This window comes from Geotrypetes seraphini, chromosome 12 (assembly GCF_902459505.1).
Source record: "Geotrypetes seraphini chromosome 12, aGeoSer1.1, whole genome shotgun sequence".
NCBI classification, from domain to species: domain Eukaryota; kingdom Metazoa; phylum Chordata; class Amphibia; order Gymnophiona; family Dermophiidae; genus Geotrypetes; species Geotrypetes seraphini.
The window spans coordinates 26,456,205-26,468,732 of NC_047095.1; the positions used below are offsets into that span (position 1 = coordinate 26,456,205).

The following is a 12,528-nucleotide window of genomic DNA, read 5'->3' on the forward strand; positions in this document are numbered from 1 at the left end:
GCATTAGGAATTTTTGGAATTCAATTTGGTCTCAAATAAATTGCTTATTGGAAAATCATGTGGAAATATCATATGATACTGTTCTGTTCAGTATGTCTATGAGGAAAAAAAGTCAATTATCAGCACATAACAATAAGCTTTTGATGATAATGACAGGTGTTGCTATTCAACATATTACTAACAACTGGAAAAATTATAGTAATCTCAATTATACGTTTTGGTGGAATTCCCTGTGTCATATTTACAAGATGGAAAGAGCAATTGCAATACAGAAAGGAAGTTATAAAAATTTTTTAAAGATATGGAGACCGATGGTTGATTTTTGTAGTGAATAGGCATCATTTTTCTTTGATAATATACATAGGGGGGTGGGGAGATTGGAAGATAAGATGTAGCAAAAAGCACAGTTACTTACCGTAACAGTTGTTATCCAGGGACAGCAGGCAGATATTCCCACACATGGGTGACGTCACCGACGGAGCCCCGCAGCGGACAGCCTCGAAAGCAAACTTGCTTGAAGATCTCGATCTTTCGAGCACTGTACCGCGCATGCGTGCGTGCCTTCCCGCCCAAACTAGGGGGCGCATCTCCTGAGAGTATCCTCAGTTCAGATACCTAGCCAAGAAGCCAACCAGGGGAGGTGGGAGGGTTGTGGGAATATCTGCCTGCTGTCCCTGGATAACAACTGTTACGGTAAGTAACTGTGCTTTATCCCAGGACAAGCAGGCAGCATATTCCCACACATGGGTGACCTCCAAGCTAAGTAAAAAGGGATGGAGGGAAGTTGGCAATTTACGAAAAAAGATTTTGCAAAACAGATTGGCCAAAGTGGCCATCCCTCCTGGATAAGGAATCCAGACAATAATGAGAGGTGAAAGTATGAACCGAGGACCAAGTGGCAGCTTTGCAGATTTCCTCAATGGGAGTTGATCGAAGGAAAGCTACAGATGCCGCCATAGCTCTAACTTTGTGGCCCGTCACTCGACCTTGCAGAGGAAGACCAGCCTGAGTGTAGCAGAAAGAAATACAAGCAGCCATCCAGTTGGAGATTGTGCATTTTGATATAGGACGTCCCAACTTGTTTGGATCAAATGAGATGAAAAGTTGAGGAGATGTTTTGTGAAGTTGAGTGCGTTGGAGGTAGAAAGCCAAAGCACGTTTACAGTCCAAGGTATGAAGAGCAGCTTCTCCAGGATGAGAATGAGGCTTTGGAAAAAACACAAGTAGAACAATAGACTGATTGATGTGAAATTCTGAAACAACTTTAGGTAAGAATTTAGGATGAGTACGGAGGACCACTTTGTCATGGTGAAAAACTGTGAAGGGTGGATCTGCAACTAAAGCTTGTAGCTCACTGACTCTTCGAGCAGAAGTGAGAGCAATCAAAAACACAGCTTTCCAAGTGAGATACTTGAGGTGGGCTTTGTCAAGCGGTTCAAAAGGAGGTTTCATAAGTTGAGCTAAAACAACATTGAGATCCCAAACCACTGGAGGTGGTTTAAGCGGTGGATGGAGATTGAGAAGTCCTTTCATAAAGCGAGAAACGATAGGATGTGCAGAAAGAGGTTTTCCATCCAAAGGCTGATGAAAAGCAGCTATAGCACTAAGATGGACTCGAATAGATGTAGTTTGAAGTCCAGATTGTGATAAATGGAGTAAGTAGTCCAGAACGGATGTCAAGGAGGAAGATCTGGGTGGCAAGTGACGTGTAGAACACCAAGCAGAGAATCTAGTCCACTTCTGGCCATAACATTGTCTAGTTGATGGTTTTCTGGAAGCAAGTAAGATATCTTGAACAGACGGAGAGAATTGAGAAAAGTCTGTTATGCAGAAAGGTACCAAGCTGTTAAATGTAGAGACTGCAGATTGGGATGAAGCAAGGATCCTTGACTCTGCGTGAGTAGAGAGGGAAATATTGGTAGAGGAAGAGGCTCCCTGGTGCTGAGTTGAAGTAGAAGGGAGAACCAAGGTTGTCTGGGCCACCGAGGGGCTATCAGAATCATGGTGGCATGTTCTGACTTCAGTTTGACAAGAGTCTTGAGAATCAGAGGAAACGGAGGAAAAGCATAAAGGAACTGATTCCTCCAGTCCAGTAGAAACGCATCCGCTTCGAGACGTTGAGGGGCATAGATGCGGAAGCAAAATTGAGGCAGTTTGAAGTTGAGAGGTGACGCAAACAGATCTATCTGTGGAGTTCCCCAACGGGCAAAGATTTGGCGAAGAGTAGGAGAATTGAGTGTCCATTCGTGAGGCTGTAGAAGACGACTCAATTTGTCCGCCAAACAATTGTGTTGACCCTGAATATAAACAGCTCTGAAGAAGATGTTGTGAAGAATTGCCCAATGCCACAATTTCAGAGCTTCTTGACAGAGGGCGTGAGAGCCTGTCCCTCCCTGTTTGTTGACATAATACATGGCTACCTGGTTGTCGGTACGTACAAGAATCACCATATCGTGAAGGAGATGTTGAAAAGCTTTGAGAGCATAGAATATCGCTCTGAGTTCCAATAGATTGATATGACACCGACGGTCTGCTTGAGTCCAGAGACCCTGAGTGCGAAGACCGTCCACATGAGCTCCCCATGCGTACATTGATGAGTCGGTTGTGAGGACTTTCTGATGAGGAAGAGGGTGGAAAAGCAAGCCTCTGGAAAGATTTAAAGAGAGCATCCACCAACGGAGAGACTTCCGCAATGAAGGAGTTATGGAAATCAGTCGAGTTGGTGGATCCACTGATTGCTGCCATTGGGATGCCAGTATCCATTGAGGAATACGAAGGTGAAGTCTGGCAAAAGGAATCACATGAACTGTAGAAGCCATGTGACCGAGCAGAACCATCATCTTTCGTGCTGGAACAGTTGAAAGTTGGAAGAGTTGTTGAGAAATCTGAAGCAGGGCGGCCTGACGTGGTTGTGGAAGGTATGCTCTCAGATTGATAGTGTCCAGAGTTGCTCCTATGAATTGGAGAGACTGAGAAGGAGTCAACTGAGATTTGGGAAAGTTGATGTGAAATCCCAAACTTTGTAGAAAAAGAATAGTCTGTTGGGTCGCTGCAATAACCCCTGAAAAAGAGGGAGCCTTGATGAGCCAGTCGTCTAGGTATGGAAATACTTGGAGACCCTGGTTGCGAAGAGCTGCAGCCACAACCACGAGACATTTTGTGAAAACCCTGGGAGAAGAAGCCAATCCGAAGGGGAGAACTCGGTACTGCAGATGAAGGCTTCCTACTTGGAATCTGAGGTACTTGCGAAATGCTGGATGAATAGGGATATGAGTATACGCCTCTTTGAGATCGAGGGAACACATCCAATCCCCTTGGTCCATTAAGGAATATAAAGTTGGCAGTGTGAGCATTCGAAATTTCTCTTTGACTAGATATTTGTTGAGAGCTCTGAGATCCAGGATCGGTCGCAAATCCCCCGTCTTTTTGGGAACTAGAAAATAACGGGAGTAGAATCCCAAGTTCCTTTGGGAAAGAGGAACTTCCTCCACAGCTCGTAGGAGAAGCAGAGCTCGAGCTTCTTGGAGAAGAAGGGGAAGATGCGACTGATTGGAAGGACACTCTCTTGGATGGCGATCTGGAGGCACCTGAAGGAGCTGAAGAGAGTATCCCTCTCGTAGGATGGTAAGCACCCAGAGATCTGATGTAATGAGCTCCCACTGGTGATAAAATGTGGAAAGGCGACCCCCTATGGGGAGGGGAGAATTTGGAAACAGAGAAATTTGAATGCTCATGTCGAGATTGTCAAAAAGACTGAGCAGGCTTGGTGGCAGCAGGAGTCTGAGATTTTTGTTGTCGCTGTTGTGGAGGAGGACGACGAGGAGGAGGTCTTGATAAAGCAAGAGTCGTTTTCTGAGGATAACGACGTGGAGTCTGTTTGAAACCTCTAGTTGGTGCAGGTTTAGGTTTTGGTCGAATGAGGGAAGCAAAGGAGCGTTCATGTTCTGAAAGATGCTTGGTAGCTGCCTCAATAGAGTCATCAAATAATTCATTTCCCTGACAAGGTAGATTTGCTAATCTATCTTGAAGGTTGGGATCCATGTCCACAATACGTAACCATGCTAAACGACGCATGGCTACAGCAAAGGCCGATACTCGAGACGAGAGTTCAAATGCATCATATGAGGCTTGTAACATGAAGAGTCGTAATTGAGAAAGAGTCTTAAGGATGAGTTTAAATTCTGAAAGACGAGTGGTAGAGATATCCGGGTAAAAAGATGGTAAAATCTTCAGAAAATGGTTGAAGTAGGACGTAAAGATGTAGCTGTAATTAAGAACTCTATTTGCCATCATAGAGTTTTGGTATAAACGGCGACCAAACTTATCCATGGTACGACCTTCTCTACCTGGAGGAACTGAAGCATAGATTTTGGAAGGATGTGCTTTCTTTAAAGAGGATTCTACTACCAGGGATTGATGAGATAGTTGAGACTTTTCATAACCTTTACATGGAACTGTTCGATAACGGGATTCCAATTTAGATGGAATGGCAGTGATGGAATAAGGAGTCTCCATATTACGAACAAAGGTTTGTTTCAGAACAGGAGTCATAGGTAATCTGAGGGACTCTTTTGGTGGATGAGGAAGCTCCATATCTGCTAAATATTCAGGAGTATATTTAGAATCTGAATGAAGATCCAGTTTGAGAGCTTGTCCCATATCAAAAATAAATTTGGCAAAAGAAATGGATTTGGAATCAGACGCTTCCTCAGGAGATACACTGCGAGATTTAGGAAGAGCTGAGTATGAGGGAGAAGCCTCTCTAGAATATGGTGAAAGTGGTTCTGAGTCTAGACGTAGAGTCACAGAAGAAGCTGCACTGTGAGGTGGAGTAAGAGAATATTTTCTCTTCAGGCTCCTGGATGGAGAAGTACTAGGTGTACGTGGTAAAGAATGAGTCAAGGTCTGTGGTGAACTGTCTCGACGGGGTGGCTTCGATGGTGGAGTCTTCGGTCGAGAAGGACTTCGAGTCGATGCACGATGGTGTCGAGATCTGTGCTTCTGCTTCGAAGAATGAGGCAGAGAAGTCTCATGCCGAAGACTCCCTCCGAAGCTTGGGAGCAATAGGTCTCGAATGCTTCGACCGGTGCTTCGGAGGAGGCGAGTCTGGAGAAGAATCAGATGAAGAAATTTTCTTCGGTGTCCTGGATCGGCCTCGAGATACTGGAAGCTCTGGTTGTGTGACAGGCTGATCAGTCCGAGGCAAGGTCGAGGACGGGACCAATTGAGCTACTAAGGAGGAAATCTGAGTGGTGAGTATAGATTTCAGCATGTCCTCCAGCATCGGCACCGAGACAGAAGATTCTGACCTCGTAGGTGCAGCAGTACGCTCCGAAGAGGGCGACCTCGAAGGTGAGTATTCCCTTATCTTGGAGGTACGCTTGGAAGATGGACGTGCAGAGGAGTCTGGTGGCTTCTTGGGTACGATACCTGAAAGAGAACTCGGAGACTTACCCCCCATAGAAGACTTCGCAGATGGCACCGTCTTCGAGGGAACCGAAGCAGGTAAGGTCGAGGCCTTCGAGACCGAAGCTCCAGCCGGAGCCTGGGTCGAAGCCTTCGAGACCGTAGTCGTCGATGTCGTCGGAGTCGAAGCCTTCGAGACCGGGGCAGCCGCCGAGGTCGAAGCAGAATCCGAAGGTTGCTCCATGTCTCCGAAAAGTTGAAAAAATTGAGCGCACCGGCGTCGAAAAGCCCGTGGAGTAAGAGTGAAACAACGGTGACAATCTTCTGGGGAATGAGTGGGACCCAGGCACTGTAGACAGCGGCAGTGGGGATCGGTGACCAAAATCACACGATTACACTGGCGACAACGTTTGAACCCGGTAAGAGGCCGGGACATGGAAAAAATAAAGTCCGTGTCGAACGAAAGGAGCAAATGGGCCTAGGCCCAAGGCTCACCGGCCGGACATGAAATCAAAAAAACAATTGAAACTTTTTTATTTTATTTTATTTTTTTTTAAGAAAAGAAAACGAAAAAGAAATAGGAGAGCACAGCGACCGAACTTAACTGAAAGAAAAGAAACAGCCGCGGTGAAGAGAAGGCAATGCTGCAGAGATGTAGAAAAACGTGTCTTCTTGTCTCTGCGGAATTAAACGAACTGAGGATCCTCTCAGGAGATGCGCCCCCTAGTTCGGGCAAGAAGGCACGCGCGCATGCGCAGTACAGTGCTCGAAAGATCGAGATCTTCAAGCAAGTTTGCTTTCGAGGCTGTCCGCTGCGGGGCTCCGTCGGTGACGTCACCCATGTGCTTGTCCTGGGATAATTGAAATTTTGAAGGAATATGATAGTTTTAATGATTGTATAGAAAGATGGGAGGGGGGAGGGTTTTTAATTAATTTACATATTAAGAATATAATGTATGATGTTCAAGTGTTATACAATAGTATTTCATGTTGTTCTTTTTGTGCACTTGATGTAAGTTTGAAAAAGAATGAAGAAATTTAAAAAAAAAAGATTGACTTGAGGAAATTCATTGCTTATTCCTAGGATAAGCAGCATAAAATCTGTTTTACTCTTTGGGATCTTGCCAGGTATTTGTGACCTGGATTGGCCACTGGGCTTCATGGACCTTCAGTCTGTCCCAGTATGGCAACTCTTTATGTTCTTATTTCTATAGGGCTACTTGAAACAAATAATATAGAAGAGAAAGAAAGTTTAGATTTGATATTCCCTTTCCTCATCCTGCACAATCATCCTCAGACATCAACTAGCAGCAGTCATCATCACAGAGAGCTGTGGTCTTAAGCAGTTTTCCTGGCACTGTTGATGACAACAATGGAAGAGAAGAATCACTCACAAGAAGCCTGAGCCTCTCTCAACCAGTTCTCAATGTCCTCTGAGAATTCCAGTCCGCTCACCCACTTCAGTGCTACACTTGGGCCCTGCTACCTTAGTAGTCTTGTTTCTCTTTCTGCATTTGAATTTGGTATTTAATCTAATCGAAACGCGGACCGTGTTGGGTCCTGTATCCCTAGCGGACTAGGTCCTTTAAGGCTCTTATGTGGATGATTTACTTTTATGTGGATGGAATTATTTTATGTGGATGATTTTAGTGTACCTTTGGAACTTTGATAATTTCAAATAAAATCCATTTGGGAACATCGTCACTCCACAGAGTTTTTTTGGGTTTCTCTGGATTTTCTTCTTTGTGGATATTTTGGGGTCAATTCCTTTTGTTTTTTGTTTGGTATTTAATCTAAACCAGGTGTCTCCAAACTTTTTGCCATGAGGGCCACATTGGGTACTTCAGCACTTATCAGCAAGTCATAGTAAAAAAAAAAGAAAAGAAAATTAACTCTAGATATATAAGTTTTATTGAAAGCAGAAAATTTTATAAACTTGTGAGATTAAATTATCGTATATTAATGATGACGAACACTACCAGCAAAATCTCTTATTTTCATCACAAATTATAAAACCATCAATGTGAATGATGGAACTGTTTTGGTGTTTTTAAAATCTTATTAAACTGAGGTTCAAATTTTGAAACACTAATTACAAGTAGCGACTTCAAAATGTTCATCAGATAAATTTGCCCTATATGGACAATTAACTGTAACGACTAGTAACGAACTTCCAAATTCAATTAGTCACAGCACCAGAACTACATTACATTATATTACCTACAACGCCGCGAATTGAAACTGTCAATCAAGGACGAAAAAGTATGAAGAAATACCGCAAAGTATACTATTATGATTCAGTATTAAATAAAGTTGTGAATAATATTAATATCAATATATTTTGAACACAATTTTAATTAATGCATTTGAAATCTATCAACACCTGTAGGTTTTGGGTTTTTTTTGCGGATTCTCATTGCAAAATTAGTTCAATTGGTACATTTCCACAGAATTCTTCCAAGGGCCAGATAAAATCATATCGCGGGCTGGATGTGACCCGCGGGCCATACTTTGGAGACCCCTGATCTAAGCCAATGGCACAGGACTGAAATTTTTTTTTTCTGGGGCCCAAGGTTAACATGGGTGGGCATTTAACAGTGCAGATATTGACACTGTTCCTATTCACAATTCATTGGGTCTATACTGCCACTAACTTTGTGATCTTGAGAAACCATAGGCCCACCTTTAATTACACCATTGAAACAGTTTCATTTACCAAATAATGGTGACAGACATGTAGAACATTTTACAGAACCTATAATTTATATTCACTAAAATAAAATCTATAAAAATCTTAAATATTCACTTGAAAACTTATAGAGGTATTTTATGCTTATTGTATGTTATTCATGGATCAAACACAAAAGAGAAGAGCTAGATATAATCAAACAAACACACACATTATTAGCTTTAAATTTAATAAGAACTGCAGATCCAAAAACAAGTGTGATCCAAAGAAATAATAAAGAATAAAAGGAAAACGCAAAGAAAAATCTAGGTAGCACAGAGATATTAAATGATCCTGCTCTTCAATCATGGGTAAAAAGCCTTCCATCAATATTCAAATATAATTCTTTGCTAAAATCAATTCCAGCGAAAACTTGATTTTGGTAAAAAGTTATATTAAAAAACTGATGGAAGTTTTTTTGCCCATGCAGAAGCACTTAATACCTATGGGGTCCTTTTACATAGCTGCAGTAAAAGCTTACTCCAACTTAAAATAACGTACCATGGGATGAAAAGGCATCCTGCAGTAATTTCTAAATCAGTGTGTACTAAAAATTATTTTTGCATTTTTGTTGGAGGGGGCGTGTCAGGGAGGCAGAGAGTTGGAATTCCTGCACTAATCATGGTTAGCATAAGTTTACTGCTGAACCCTTAACACCTAAAAAATAGGTGTTAATAAATTGTTTACTGTTTATTAGAAGCTTCTATACCGCTACTAATGACTGGGGAGTCAATTCTGAGCGGTTTGCATGAGCTTCAGGAGTGGTGTTACAATACATGAGCTAAATACCGTATATACTCGAATATAAGCCAAGATTTTGGGGCCAAAAAAATGGCCCAAACATGGGGTTTCGGCTTCTATTTGGGTCATCGCCTACCCGCCCTCTTCCAGGACCCATTGCAGGCCTCCACAGGGCCTGCTGCAAGACCTTTCTCTCAGCTCTGTCAAATCCAACCCCAGCCTTCCCTGCACACCCGCCCCCCCCCCCCCCAACTCCTTGGCAGCCTCGCAGTGGGCAGGACAGGTGGAATCCCTTCCAAAATTGGACATCCACATCTTCCTCCCACCTCCCCCACCTACCTTTCGGGTCCCATGTGGCTAGCCGGTGCACGGAGCAGAAACAATCTTCCTGCCCTCTATCTCTGTTCGAGGCCGCTGGCTGATTCCACCTCCCCTGAGTTCCTTTTGGGTCCCTCATAGCCAGCCGGTGCACAGAGCAGGAGCGATCTTCCAGCTCTCCTGCTCCATTTGAGGCCGCTGGTTGATTGGTTGCTGTGAGTTCTCGACTCACAAGAACTCACAGCAGCCAATCAGCCAACAGCTTTGAATGGCATGGGAGAGCAGGAAGATCACTCCTACTCCGTGCACCAGATGGCCACATGGGACCCGAAAGGTACGTGGGGGAGGTGGGAGGGAGGAGTGGATGTCCAATTTCGGCAGGCACAGAAGACAGAAGGGATTCCTCCTATTCCGCCCACTGCGAGGCCATAAAGGAGTGGGGGTGCATAGGGGGGGGTTGGATTTGGCTGGGATGAGACAGGAGATCCCTCATATCCTTGACCACCCAGTCCTGTAGCAGGCCCAGTGGAGGCCTACAAGACATCAGGAGGGAAGGAGATGGTACAGGGCAGTGAGGGAGGGGGTACAGGGTGCAGAGCCTGGCAGGGAGGGAAGGGGGCTGGGTGCAGAGCCTGGCAGGGAGTGAGGGGGGTTGGGTGCAGAGCCTGGCAGGGAGTGAGGACTGGATGCAGAGCCTGGGAGGGAAGGGAGCTAGGTACAGAGCCTGGCAGGGAGGGAAGGGGGCTGGGTGCAGAGCCTGACAGGGGAGGGAGAAGGCGCTGGGTGCAGATCCTGGTAGGGCACTTGAATATTAAGCCTCCCCCCGTCTTATATTCGAGTCAACCATTTTCTTCCCTCCCCCCTTGGGGGAAAATGGGGGTCTCAACTTATATTCGAATCGGCTTATATTTGAGTATATATATGGTATATGTGTATCTTACCTATTTATACTATAATTATTGTTTCTGTATTGTCATATACATTGCTCCACTGCGAATTCATGGTCTCCGTCATTCGTGGTATTTTCTGACCGCGAAATGACTGGGCAGCTGGAGCGCTGGCAAGTGAAGGAAATCACTCGCAGTATGCTCCAACCGCCTCTTCCTGTACTAAAGTCAGGCCTCACCAATCAGGAGCTGCTTTGACACGCAGGTCCTGATTGGTGAGGCCTGACTTTAGTACAGGAAGAGGCGGTTGGAGCATACTGCAAGTGATTTCTTTCACTTGCTGGTGCTCCGGCTGCTCTCTCCTGTCTCCCCTGCTAAAAACCGTATTCGCGGTTTTTCAGCATTCGCAGGGGTTCCTGGAACAGAACCCCTGCGAATATCAGGGGAGTACTGTACTCTTCTTTCTTTGTATTATTTGTGAGTTCACCCTTTCGTGTTCCACGTGGGGGATAGCCTGCTGTTTCCTCCATGTTGCTATTCCCCTCTAAATGTTTCTTCATTTGCTAAAGTGTTCTGTGAAGAGTATCATCTTTATTCCTTTCTTAAACTTTTTGGTATCTTTTTCTAGTTTTATTCCTTAGGAAGGGAGTTCTACCACATTGGGGCCTTCACTGAGATCATTCTTTTCCTGACACTTTTGCATTTGATGTCTCTGAAGGAGGGCATTTTCAGTAGGTATTCTTGGCTCAAGCGTAGGGTGCATGTTGGTCAGGTTATCTAGTCTAGTTGCTAGGTACTGCACTTCTGACAGATGAATGATTTTGTGTGTCAGCAACATGATCGTAAATTTCACCCTGCTTTCAATCGGGAGCCAATGTAATTCTTTCAGTAGCAGGGTGGAACTTATCTGCGTTGATTTTCCCAGCAGAAATCTAGCTGCTGCGTTTTGTACAATTTGGATCAGTATGATCATGTACTTAGGAATGCTCAGCAGGATTGCATTGCAGTAGTCAAAGATCGAGAGTACCAGGGACTAGTTGAGACACTGCTTTATGGGTTAGGTAGGGTTTTAGTCCTCTGACCCAGTAGTTTGCCATAAGCAGTAATTTTTTAAATGGTCATGAGCTAATAGCAAAATTAGTGCATGGTCATTAATTTAACAAATGGAAAATTGGCCATTTTACTGTAGTAAAAATGGCCTTAGAGTGTACGGGACATGGTAAGGCAGCTTAGTAAAAGGCCCCCTTATATTTGCTACTTAGATTTTTTTAAAGACTTTTTCCTTCCTTCTTTTTTTAATAATTGTTTTTTTTAATCATGTTTGTTTTTTGGACTTGCAGGCCTTACATGACATTTGGGGCTATCAGATAAAAAGTACAACAGTATTCAAGCTCAGACCAAATACTATAACAGCATCAAAATTATCCTCACGATTCGTAACTATAGAATTATGGGGGAGAGGATTGTTTATTTTTTGGGGGGGTTACGCAACCCTAGGCTTGGGCCATGCACAATCCCCTCCGAATCCATGACAAACTAACAAAAACTCCCCCCCCCCCCCCTTAAATAAGACATAGTACCACAGTTAGGCCAATGGCCGCTGACAGCACCACGAACGGCCGGGCGTATGTCAGAGATTATTCCTCCCTGCCCCAGTGCCCGTAGACAGACACCACGCGTCTTACTTTATACCAAGAGCTGCACAAAGCTCGAACCGCCATTTTCTCGCGGCGGATGTTTTCCTTACCAGCACCTTCGGGCCACCCTAAGAGCTCGTTAACCTGCAGTTGCGAGATAAAAGGGAGGGGGAAGTCCTCGCCTCAGCGGGTGTCGGAGAGTCAACAGCGAAATGCACCTTCGACCGCACACAAAAGACAAGCCAACGCCTTCGGAGGCGAAAAAAAGGAGAAAACTTCTCTGCGAGTGGCTGCCCGCACCACGTGACTGCAGGGGGATTCCGCGCAGCTCTGAGGAGGTGAAACGGTCACATTCACGCAGCGTTTTCTGTCAATGAGTTCAGCTGCATTATCAAGATGTTTGCACAGACATAAAGGTTATCGAAATATATACATAAGCAGCTGACAAAAGTCTTATTCTCCAAAACTTCATGTCCTATATGTCCTGTCTATCCAAATCAGATTGCAAGCTCTTCTAAGCAGGGACCGTATATTGCTTGTTAAATGTACAGTGCTGTGTACGCCTTTCAACACTATAGGACGGGCAAAAATAACTGAGCAAATAAATAGATAAATAAATAAAATAAATTATAAACAGTAGTAGTAGGATTCCTTTTATTAAGGTGTGGTCAGATGCAGTGGCATACTTAGCATATGTGGCACCCGGGGCCCATCATTTTTTTGACACCTCCCCAAGCCACATGTCACACATGAGTACCTAGGAAAAGGCAGCATCTTACATACTGCAGCTAGAAGTACAACAGCAATACAC

General features: G+C 44.3%; 1 protein-coding gene across 1 annotated transcript in view; it reads right to left on the reverse strand.

Annotated features, from left to right (window-relative positions):
* The window catches only part of LOC117346460 (DBIRD complex subunit ZNF326-like), a 146,657-nt gene extending 134,607 nt beyond the window's left edge, over positions 1-12,050 (reverse strand). Inside the window, exon 1 of the mRNA XM_033916036.1 lies at positions 11,828-12,050. The gene's annotated coding sequence lies outside the window, so the exon portion shown is untranslated. The remainder of the gene's footprint in view (positions 1-11,827) is intronic.
* Between the last annotated feature and the right edge of the window lie 478 nt (positions 12,051-12,528).